Genomic DNA, 10,250 nt, shown 5'->3' with positions numbered 1-10,250 from the left:
AATGGACAAGGCGAAATTCTTTAGTAAGCTAGACCTCCGCTCAGCATACCACCAAGTAGTTCTACATCCTAAGTCCAGGGAACTTACTGCCTTTGTCACCGTTGAGGGAGTATTCCAATTTAAAAGACTACCCTTTGGGTTGACTTCCGCAGCCAGCGTGTTTCAACGCATGATGCATTCCTTATTTGGAGACTTAAAGCAAGTCCATTATTTTCAGGATGATGTTTTAGTAACAGGGATTAGTGAATCTGAACACAACGATAATCTAGCCAAGGTACTACTTTATTTTCTGATGCGGGCCTCACCCTTAGAAAAGATAAGTGCCAATTCCTGTTAACAGAAATAGATTATCTAGGATACACTATATCACATTCAGGTGTCAAACCCAAGGAAGACCTATTAAAAGCCATCAGGTGTGCTCCCCTTCCCTCAAACAAAGAACAATTGAAATCATTTCTGGGGCTAGTGGAGTATTATTCCAAGTTTGTTCATAATTTTTCTCACAAAACTGAAGCGTTGAGACAACTTCTCAAGAAAGGTGTGCAATTTGACTGGGGTCCACGACAATCTGATTCGTTTGAAACAATCAAGTTGGAGATTGTCAATGAAGGTATTCTTTCCACATTTGAACCGGGCAGAGATACATTCGTGACTGTTGATGCAAGTGCTTATGGCATTGGTGCTATTCTGTCTCAGAGGAAGTGTGACACAGAGAAAACAGTAGCTTTCGCTTCACGCACCCTTACGGTTTCAGAACGCAATTATGCGGTCATAGAACGTGAGGCGTTAGCTGCTGTTTGGGGTGTGTCGCACTTTCGTACGTACGTATGGGTCACACACTTTTCACTGAGAACAGATCACAAGCCCCTCCTCAGAATACTTTCACCCGGGGGTGCCAGTAAAGGTTCTCCTCGTCTCATGAGGTTTGCCGCAAAGTTACAGGAGTATGATTTTTCATTACAGCACATCTCTGGTTGGAAGAATGTCCAAGCGGATTGCTTGTCTCGCCTCCCTGTTGAGTGTGAAGAGTGCTATGACTTTGATGATGATAATGTGTGTTTGGTTGCCGATTTCAATGATGCTTGTTCAAATGGTTTTAATTCCATCTCTAGAGAAGAATGGCATCGAGCTGTTTTAGCCGATTCAGATTTTGCAGAACTGATCATCGCCATTCGCCTGGGGTGGAAACGTGAAGGTGACATTAAACCTTCTTTACGTAGTTTTGTACAGGTACAGGAGGAGCTCAGTGTAGGTAGCTCTGACGATTTTGTCTTGCGAGGTGAAAGGTTTATACCTCCCAATCCACTGAAGAAGAGGTTGTTTACCCTAGCCCATGAAGGTCACCTCGGTCAGAGCAAGACTAGTAAACGTCTCAAGACTAACTTTTGGTGGCCAGGTCTAGATGATGATGTAAGGCGTTGGGTTGAGAACTGCCTGATGTGCAAAGAGAGTGAAAAGAGACTAAAGGTGCATTCACGTCCCTTAGGGTCCATCTCCAGCTGTGAAGATCTACCTTGGAGCAAAGTTTGTTTAGACTTTATTGGTCCCATGGACTACTTGTCTGCTGATTGTCGGTTTGCGACTGTTTTAGTGGATGTGTGTTCACGATGGTTGTGCGTTAAGTTCATGAAAAACATAACCACTGAAAGTGTGATTGGGTACCTTAGGTCTGTTTTTATGAAAGAAAGTTTTCCTTGTATATTGTTGACAGACAACGGTACGCAATTGACATCCTCCTCCATGCAGATTTTTCTATCCAACCACTGCATTAGGCACATGCATACCTCCTTATACAATCCACAGGGGAACGGCATTGTAGAGCGCATGAACAGACTAATCAAGGGTGTCATTCAACTGGCAGTGCAAGGTCAACGCAATGTTCGTAGTGCTGTGGAAGAAGCTGTTTGGTCCTATAATACCACTGTGCACAGTGTGACTAATAGAGTTCCCTTTGAAAGCATGCGAGGTAGAATTCCCAAGACTAAGATGGTCCCTCAATGGTTGTTAGAACTTAAGTCTCAAGGGTTTGAATGTCCTAGTACCAACCCCATGAATGACAGATGTCGCTTCAAAGGGAAGGTTGGTAGAGTCGATGTTGGTGACTACGTCAAAATAAAGTTAGGTAGAAAAGAGTCCGGGGTGAACAAGTTTTCAGACCCTCTTAAAGTCAAAGAGGTGCACAAGTGGCATGTTGTTCTTGAGAATGGCCAGAATTGGAACTTCAGAAGAATTGCTCTATTTGCGAAAGGGAGTGGTGGTGTTGCCAAGGACTCCTCTAGTTGCAAGATAACTGATGCTGAGTTTGATTCTGAGAGTACTTCCTGTTCCAATGGTTCCGGAGTCGTTGTCAATCCCAAAATCGACCCTAGTGGGTCTGGGCGAGTTATTGAGCGAGTCAGTGTGCCTGCACAAGAAATTTCTCGCTCCTTAAGACAGCGTAGTACCCCCAGGAAGTACGATAACTTTGTATTATATTAATCATACCTCACATTTCTCTTTGTTTCTTATGATTGCTCTTCTTGATTGATTTTTACGCACGTTATACTACAAGTTCATGATTTTGTAATGTATTAATCATTCTTCTTTCTTATTATTGTTTGCCTTCCTTGTATAGGTTATGCACACGCTCTTCCAGTGTGTTTCCGCCCTACAATGTACCCCTGTTCCAAGTGTGAAGTTTACATCCTCCTTTCTCATGTCATTGCTTCATAACTACATGGTTTGTTCTTTGTTCATTAAGAAGAGAGGATATGTTGTACTCTATGTCGCCCTGCCTCGGGCCGTGGAACGTGGAATCTGGAATCATACATTACATGCAGCTGATTCCAGATTCCCCCCATTCCGACTAGGCGGTTGCTGAGGCAGGAGGTAATGTACTTTGTTCCAAGCTTGAATAAATCCTGCCTGTCTTCACTTACCTGGCCTCCGGTGTCCGATCCATCTACAATACATACCTCTTTCATCGTTCCTGGGAGACCGTTACATCCATCTCCGGTCCCCAGCTGCTCCCGCTGTCTCGCCCAACACCAGCGCGGGACGCGGGACGAAGGACCACAAGTCCCGGCATCCCCTCGGAGGTGACTGCTACACACGCCATCAGCAAGCGCCAGGAGGCGCTTGAAAAGCGGAGCGGGGCAAGAAGCTCTTGGGGCACTTTAATTCCAAGGAGGCTGTCAAGCATACCTCTTTCATCGGTCCTGGGAGACCGTTACATCCATCTCCGGTCTCCTGCTGCTCCAGCTGTATCGCCCAACACCAGCGCGGGATGCGGGACGAAGGACCACAAGTACCGGCATCCCCTCGGAGGTGCCTGCTGCACACTCCATCAGCAAGCGCCAGGAGGCGCTTGAAAAGCGGAGCGGGGCAAGAAGCTCTTGGGGCACTTTAATTCCAAGGAGGCTGTCAAGCATACCTCTTTCATCGGTCCCGGGAGACCATTACATCCATCTCCGGTCCCCTGCTGCTCCTGCTGTCTCGCCCAACACCAGCGCAGCACACAGGACGAAGGACCACAAGTCCCAGCATGCCCTCGGAGGAGCCTGCAGCACACGCCATCAGCAAGCACCAGGAGGTGCTTGAAAAGCGGAGCGGGGCTCACGCATCGCGGGACGCACGCCGGGCAAAGCCCGGGCCAAGGGCGGGCCGGTCTGAGGCCGTCAGAGGCTGGAGGAGGCTGGACTGGGCCTGCTCTCTAACCCTTAAACACTGGGACCCGTAATTAATGTACTGTGGCTGTGTCTTCCAGACTGCTAAACTTTTGAAAATGTCCTTTCTTTTATTGGTACCTAGTTGGTGCAGTGTGTACCACAATTGACTCTGGACTGAGAATACTGAAGAACATTGTGTATGTAGATTCCTTTGCTTACCCTGCTGGCCTTAGATAGTGCTCCCTAGTATTGGTTTACTTATTAAGTATTTGTGTAGTTGTGTATACCTACAGAGCCCTGTAGTGGTGCTTTTAACAGCAACCTCTTGTGCCCACTCAAAATTCAAACCTAATAACTAACGTGAGAGTCTAACCCAAGATATTGCAGAATGGGGAGCAGAGCATGCGCTGAGAAGAAAGAGGCCCTGGTCTTGTCCAAATCAAACACTAAACCTACCTCTATTGATAGGATGCTAGAAAAGGCTCTAGGCCAGGAGGAGGAGCCTAGCCGACAACCATGATGGCCGCTTGAGTCCTCGGCTCCGCCGACCCTCTCGCCTTCCGCCCGCATTGTGCCTTATCCTGTAATTTCTCCTTTATGTGAGCCGCGTAATCAAGACCGGGAAGTGACCACGATTCTACTGGTGTGTTCCCCGGCGTTTCTACAGCGGCGGAGGAGGTGAGACGCTCTCGCCTCGTCCCGGCTCCTATTGGCGGTGAGAACGGGTCTTTGTTCGTGAAGAGACGGACAGCCTCGACTACAGTAGCGGCGGCCATCTACAACGGAGAGACGCCGAACGGCCGGACTGGAATTGCCGCGCTGCGCTTCCCGCTGCGGGGGTCCATTCTGCTCCGCGAGTCTACACGCCTGGAAGGTATCACGGCTGCCTGTGCTACATTGTATCGTCTCCCCTGGACAGTTCTTTTGTTTCTCCCTCCGCAGTGGTGGGAGCCATTTTGTGAGTCGCACGCTCCGCACCTACATCTGATCACCCTGGGCAGCTGCTGAAGCTCCAAGTGTGAGCCGAGGTTCCATCAGCGCTGTATGTGGTGTTGACATGGAATCTGCTGTTTCTGCACCTCTGGCTCGGCCGTACTGCGAGGAGAATCGGCGGACTGGGCAGATGGTTGCGGTGAATACTGGCGGTCAGCCTCGAGGGCTGTTACATGCTTGTGAGCCTTGGGTGCAGAGAAATACGGCATCCTTTCATCCTGGGACACCGCTGGTGATCAGCGATATTCTGGATGCTCTTGGTGCTTTACGCAATGCCCTGCTCGATAGTGCCCAGGATCTGGGGAGTCGGCTCGAGGCTATTCTGATTGATGTGCCCTCAACTGGATGTGTTTGTTCTCGAGTGCGGGGCGCTGCGCCACACTCTGTGACTGACTGCGGTGGGGTCTCTGTCCGGGTCAAGACTGAGGTGTCGCAGGAGCGTGAACGAGATGTTGCCGCGGTGCTGACCGCAATGGTCGTGGAGAGGTCTGGAATTAGTGGATTTTTGCGATGTCTGGGGAACCGTCTCCGGACGCCATGTTCGGCGACTCCTTTGAGGTATGATGGCGTAACTTCTCGTCCCTTACTGGAGCTGATTCTACTGTTCTGGCCAGCTGACCTTTCGAGATTGCTACTGTGTGTTGCTTCTCTCAGTACCGTGACTGGATACATTGCGATGGTTTGGACGGACTTTGTGGGACGACATCCTGTGCTTCTGTGGCCCTACCGCATCCCTCATTCTTCTAAGATGGCGACTACGCAACCGGACTCGGTCGATGTACCTGAACGACGGGGGCAAGGTTGAGGATGTTCACACGCTCACTGTTGCTTACATTGCTGGGATTGTGCGGGACGGACGTTTTATTGTTTAGACTGAATGTTGGTTTATATCGGTTCGGGGGTCCGGGGTTGAGCGGCTGAGAATACTTCTGTGGGTTGTCCTCCTCCTCCATCTTTTCTTCTCTCTCTTTTCTTCTCTACCTCTCCTTCGTTTTATATTTCCACTACTATGGGGCAGTTCCGGGGCGACAGGCACGCTGTTAGTGGGTTTGGCCGTAGCCATTACAGGGGTGCAGGGTGGGGGGTGAGGGGGGGGTTTGTTATTTTAGCTTGTTTTGTTCTATGGTCCCTATCGCTCTTTTCCGGCTTTGGGAGGGTTCTATCCTCTCTGTGGGGTTGGCTGTTTCGGAGTCTTGCGCCTTTGCTCTTCCTGTGTTTTAATAAATGTTGTTTTTAATCCTATGGGTAGCTTTTTGGGTTTACGCTTTAAAACGATGCTTTTTGTAATGATGTTTATTGTTCGGTCCTATAGGTATGGTTGCTTAAGCCCATGTAGCTGCTGTCTTTATTGCCTCACTTTGATCATTAATAGGGTACGCCCCTCTTGTCGAGTGTTTTTGTGTTTCTTGATGTCAGGTGTGCAGTCCTTCCTGTTGCAGCCCCCTCGCTTCATTCTAACTTTAAAATGAAAACCTCCTATCCTATGTTGAGCGCCCCGTAATCCCTTCTGGTATACTTTGCTGTGTCCTGATTGTACATTGCTCTGTTGCCCTCCTGTTTTTTCTTTCGACATTTATCGTTGCGGCCGGCCGTGATGGTTGTGGGCCTGCGCATATGTATCCTGCTTATGTCTTAATAAAGGTTTTCAAAAAAAAAAAAAAAAGAAAAGGCTCTAGGAGCCGTGGCAACTGAAATAGAGCGGACCGAGAGACGACTGTCTCTGACCCCAAATCTAGAAATTGCACCGACTGACCCTAGTACCTCACAAATCTCAGGAGTTTCAATAACTGATCTCTCCAGTGACCAAACACCAATAACAGAAGTAGTTATCCCCGAGCTACCTAGGGTTACCACACCAAACCAATCGGGCAGGAAAGGCAAACCCCAGGGTGCGACTTCCGATAATGGGAATTTTGGGAAGGGGAAACCCAGAAGAGAGCATAGAAACCACAAGTGATCTGCCAGTGTGGGCTACAAAGTTGGTGGTGGATCTACAGATCAAAATGAGGGATATAGTTAAGGATGAACTTAGATATTTACAAGAAAGGGTTGACGGGTTGTTTGTACTCTTTAATGACTAGATAAGTTCAAGGGGGGCAACCCATGGCATTGCTGGTTCTGAAAGCGGGTCACAAGTCCAGACCACTATAAGCAATACATTGGCGAATCCTAGCCTTAAAACCAATGAGCAAGCCCTGCCTCCAAAATAAAATGGGAGATTCACACATCGGAGGCCATTAGAGATAGCCTTGTAAGGCCCCCACCGGTCATCTCTAACCGAGCTAATTGCCCACTCCATTGTATAAATCTACAGGGCAATTACAAACAAACACTAGTCAGGCTGGGGGCGGCGTCTCTACAAATATAGAAGCCACCAAACACTTCTTCCGTCCTCCAGTCATAAATCTACCTCCTGCATCAACTCCTTATGTCCTCATTCTTGCAGGTATCCCTGAACTCAGAAGGGATCAATCTGAATCCCACCAAGAACTAAAGAATAAATGTGTTCACTGGCTTGTAAACCATAGATATTTTAGTTATGAGCATGTGGAAGAGATCTTAACCACATGCAGGGTGGGATGGATAGGCAGACGACATAAGGATATACATGGAGATTGCATAATAATTAAGTTTAGAAATCCGTTGATGACCCAAATAATTTTAGCTAGAGAGGATGGGAGAGAAATGGGTGGTACCCAAGTACTCCCTTTAGGTTATTTATAACTCCCCAACAGGCCCTATCATGACATCTGGCATTCGGAGTCGGGTTGGAGAAATGATCCCAATAATCGTGAGTTGTCTCACCCAGACCAGCACTGGCAAAAGCAACTTATTTTTAACATTCCTACTGTAAACAGATTTAGCTGCTTGGATGGAGTGGACTGACTATAGGAAAATCCCTCTAATATTAAGGTACAAACATGCCTACTCCAAATAGAAACACAGACCCAGGTTAGCGATACAGGACCTTGTACGCCGCGTGGGGAGGGTCCAGCCTGTGAGTGCCTGAGCGGCTCCCCTGGTTGCACCCACGAAGGCAGTGACTCGGTCCGGAGGGATAATCCTAAACTTCAATTAGCCGTGGGGTCCAATTTCAAGGATGTAAGTGGAAAGATAGAGGCCCTATGGCAACCACCCCCCTAGTGCCTCATATACCGAATCCCCCTAATTGTACAAAAACAAGGGTCCTATCATGGAACATTGCGGGTCTGCATAATAAGATAGATGATCCTAATTGGGGCTCTTCATTAGTCAATTCGAGATCTGCATGTTCCAGGAAACATGGGCCAGAGGGGAGGTTCCCATGCTGGGTTTTGCCACTTTTAGCATCCCCGCAACATCTGGGGGTAAAGGGAGACCATCAGGAGGCCCTAGCACATGGGTGGGAGTTCATCTAGGATGCATGGCCAAGCAGATTGACACAGGATCCAACGATATACTATGTGTTATACTGCAGTTTCCACTAAAGATTTCCGTTGTACTTTTAAATGTATACTCTAGACCTACGGTCCTGGGAAAGGAGTCTATCACGTTGGAAGAACTAACTATGTTCTTAGGTACCACTGCTGAAAATCGTATGGTGATCTTGGGAGGGAATTTCAATTGTCAGTTCGAGCCACTAGAGGGAATGCTCTTGGACAGCCTATATGATGAGGATAATTTTTGGGCAATCCCGGAGACTAGATGTCCACCAGTTCAGAAATGGTCCCCTCTGGTGATTCAGATGAACTACCTTGCTCTGAAACACTCCCTAAGAGCTTGCAATGGTAGAACGTTGTCTGAAACATCAAGTAGTGATACCTTCCATAGAAATGACTGTGGTTCTTTATTAGACTACATCCTAATTAACTCCAAATCCTGGGATAGGTTAATTGATTTTAGGGCCATTCCACAGCTAGATAGTGACCATCATGCGCTAGAACTTGAACTAAAGGAGTTTAATCGTGGGAGTGTCCCTAATTCGGACAACCCTATTGATGCCAGGTTGACACTTTCCAATTGCAGGCAAAGAGCGCGATGGACTGATATCAGTCAATCGCAAGATAAATTGAGCAATTTATATGAAGCCCTGGTCCCGGTGCTCCTGACGGCATCCAACTCAACAACTCATAATGGAGTCGGTATAGATCTTGAGTTGGTCACAATGAACCACGCTAGACTAGGAGACGTCATATTGGACTTCTATCCCAAAAAAACAAACCGATCAAGTAGGACGCCCCCCAACCCTTGCTATAATGATCAATGCCGCAAAGCCAAAATATCGCTGGTATCGTCCGTTAGGGCTAATGATCGCACCCTAATTAAAACTGCAAGGACGGTATAGAAAAAGGCCGTCTTTGAAGCCACAAACGGGTGGGAAATGGATAAGTGGGATGCTCTGAGAAGCACTTTGGGGGCCAGGGACATGAGGACCTTCTGGAAAGTTGTCAACACCGGCAGCTCTGGTGCTAAATCACTGGTAGACCCGAACCTGGATGAAGAGGTCTGGCGGGAACATTTTGAATCCCTCTATTCCAAGGGAGAAACACTGACTGATGAGGTATCGAGGGATGACCTATGGGGATTTATTATTCCCCCAATTTAAGGGAAACTAGAGAACCCTATGACAATAGCTTTAGTATAATTATAAGCATAAACGAAATCAAGGGAGCTTTAGCAAAAAATAGCCCCAGGCAAAGCACCTGACCTAGATAAAATCCCTGGGGACCTTTTTCGTAGCGAACCATCTGTCTGGGCTCCATACCTCTGGGTGCTATTTAATGCCATACTTCAGGGAATTAAGATTCCCTCTAGTTGGGCTGGAGCGGATATTATTCCCATCTATAAAAAAGGCTCACCGCTCCTACCAATTAATTATAGGCCGATTAGCCTGATAGATATCACGCAAAAAATCTTTGCGCCAGTATTGCTGCTCAGGTTACAAACTTGGATGGAGGAACAGAAGATATTATCCCCCTTACAGGCGGGGTTTAGGGAAAAACTGTCCACTTTGGACCAAATACTCAGGCTTCAACTGTTATACTGGAAGACCATGTGTCTAGAGGGTGGCAGCCTCTATTTAATATTTGTAGACCTGAGGTCAGCCTTTGATTTGATCCCAGGGGAAAATCTCTGGACAGTCCTCCATGAGATAGGGGTTCCAGAATATTTAACCCATCTCATTAAGCGGCTGCAAGAGGATACCGTTTCCCAAATTAGGTTTGGCAAGGATGGAAAGTTATACCAAACAATAAAGAAAGAGGGGACCGGGGAGTGAGTTATGGTCCAGTGTCTATGCTCCTCAAATGTAGTACTTCAACCAACACGAGGACACGGGGGGCGTGGCTTGGCCGGCTGCAAGATGGCCGCACTTTAGTGGGCTCTGCCGAGCAAGCGAACTAATCCTACACAATCCTGCAGCCTTCGCCATTATCGCTGCACCACGACACTGCTCCTTGCCCAGCTGCAGCACCACGTACCTGCTGAGCCCATCATAGCGGCTCGGGACACCTCCTGTGTGCCGCCTGGATCCACGAGGTCGCGCTGGGCCTACTTACCACGGGACTACCCTTCAGCCCCGTGTTGCTGCCGGCGGGGGATGGTGGTACCGGAGAGCCTTAGGCCGCGGGC

The sequence above is a fragment of the Lissotriton helveticus genome, chromosome 2_1 (assembly GCF_964261635.1).
Source record: "Lissotriton helveticus chromosome 2_1, aLisHel1.1, whole genome shotgun sequence".
NCBI classification, from domain to species: Eukaryota; Metazoa; Chordata; class Amphibia; order Caudata; family Salamandridae; genus Lissotriton; species Lissotriton helveticus.
Note: the sequence above shows the minus strand (reverse complement) of the source record.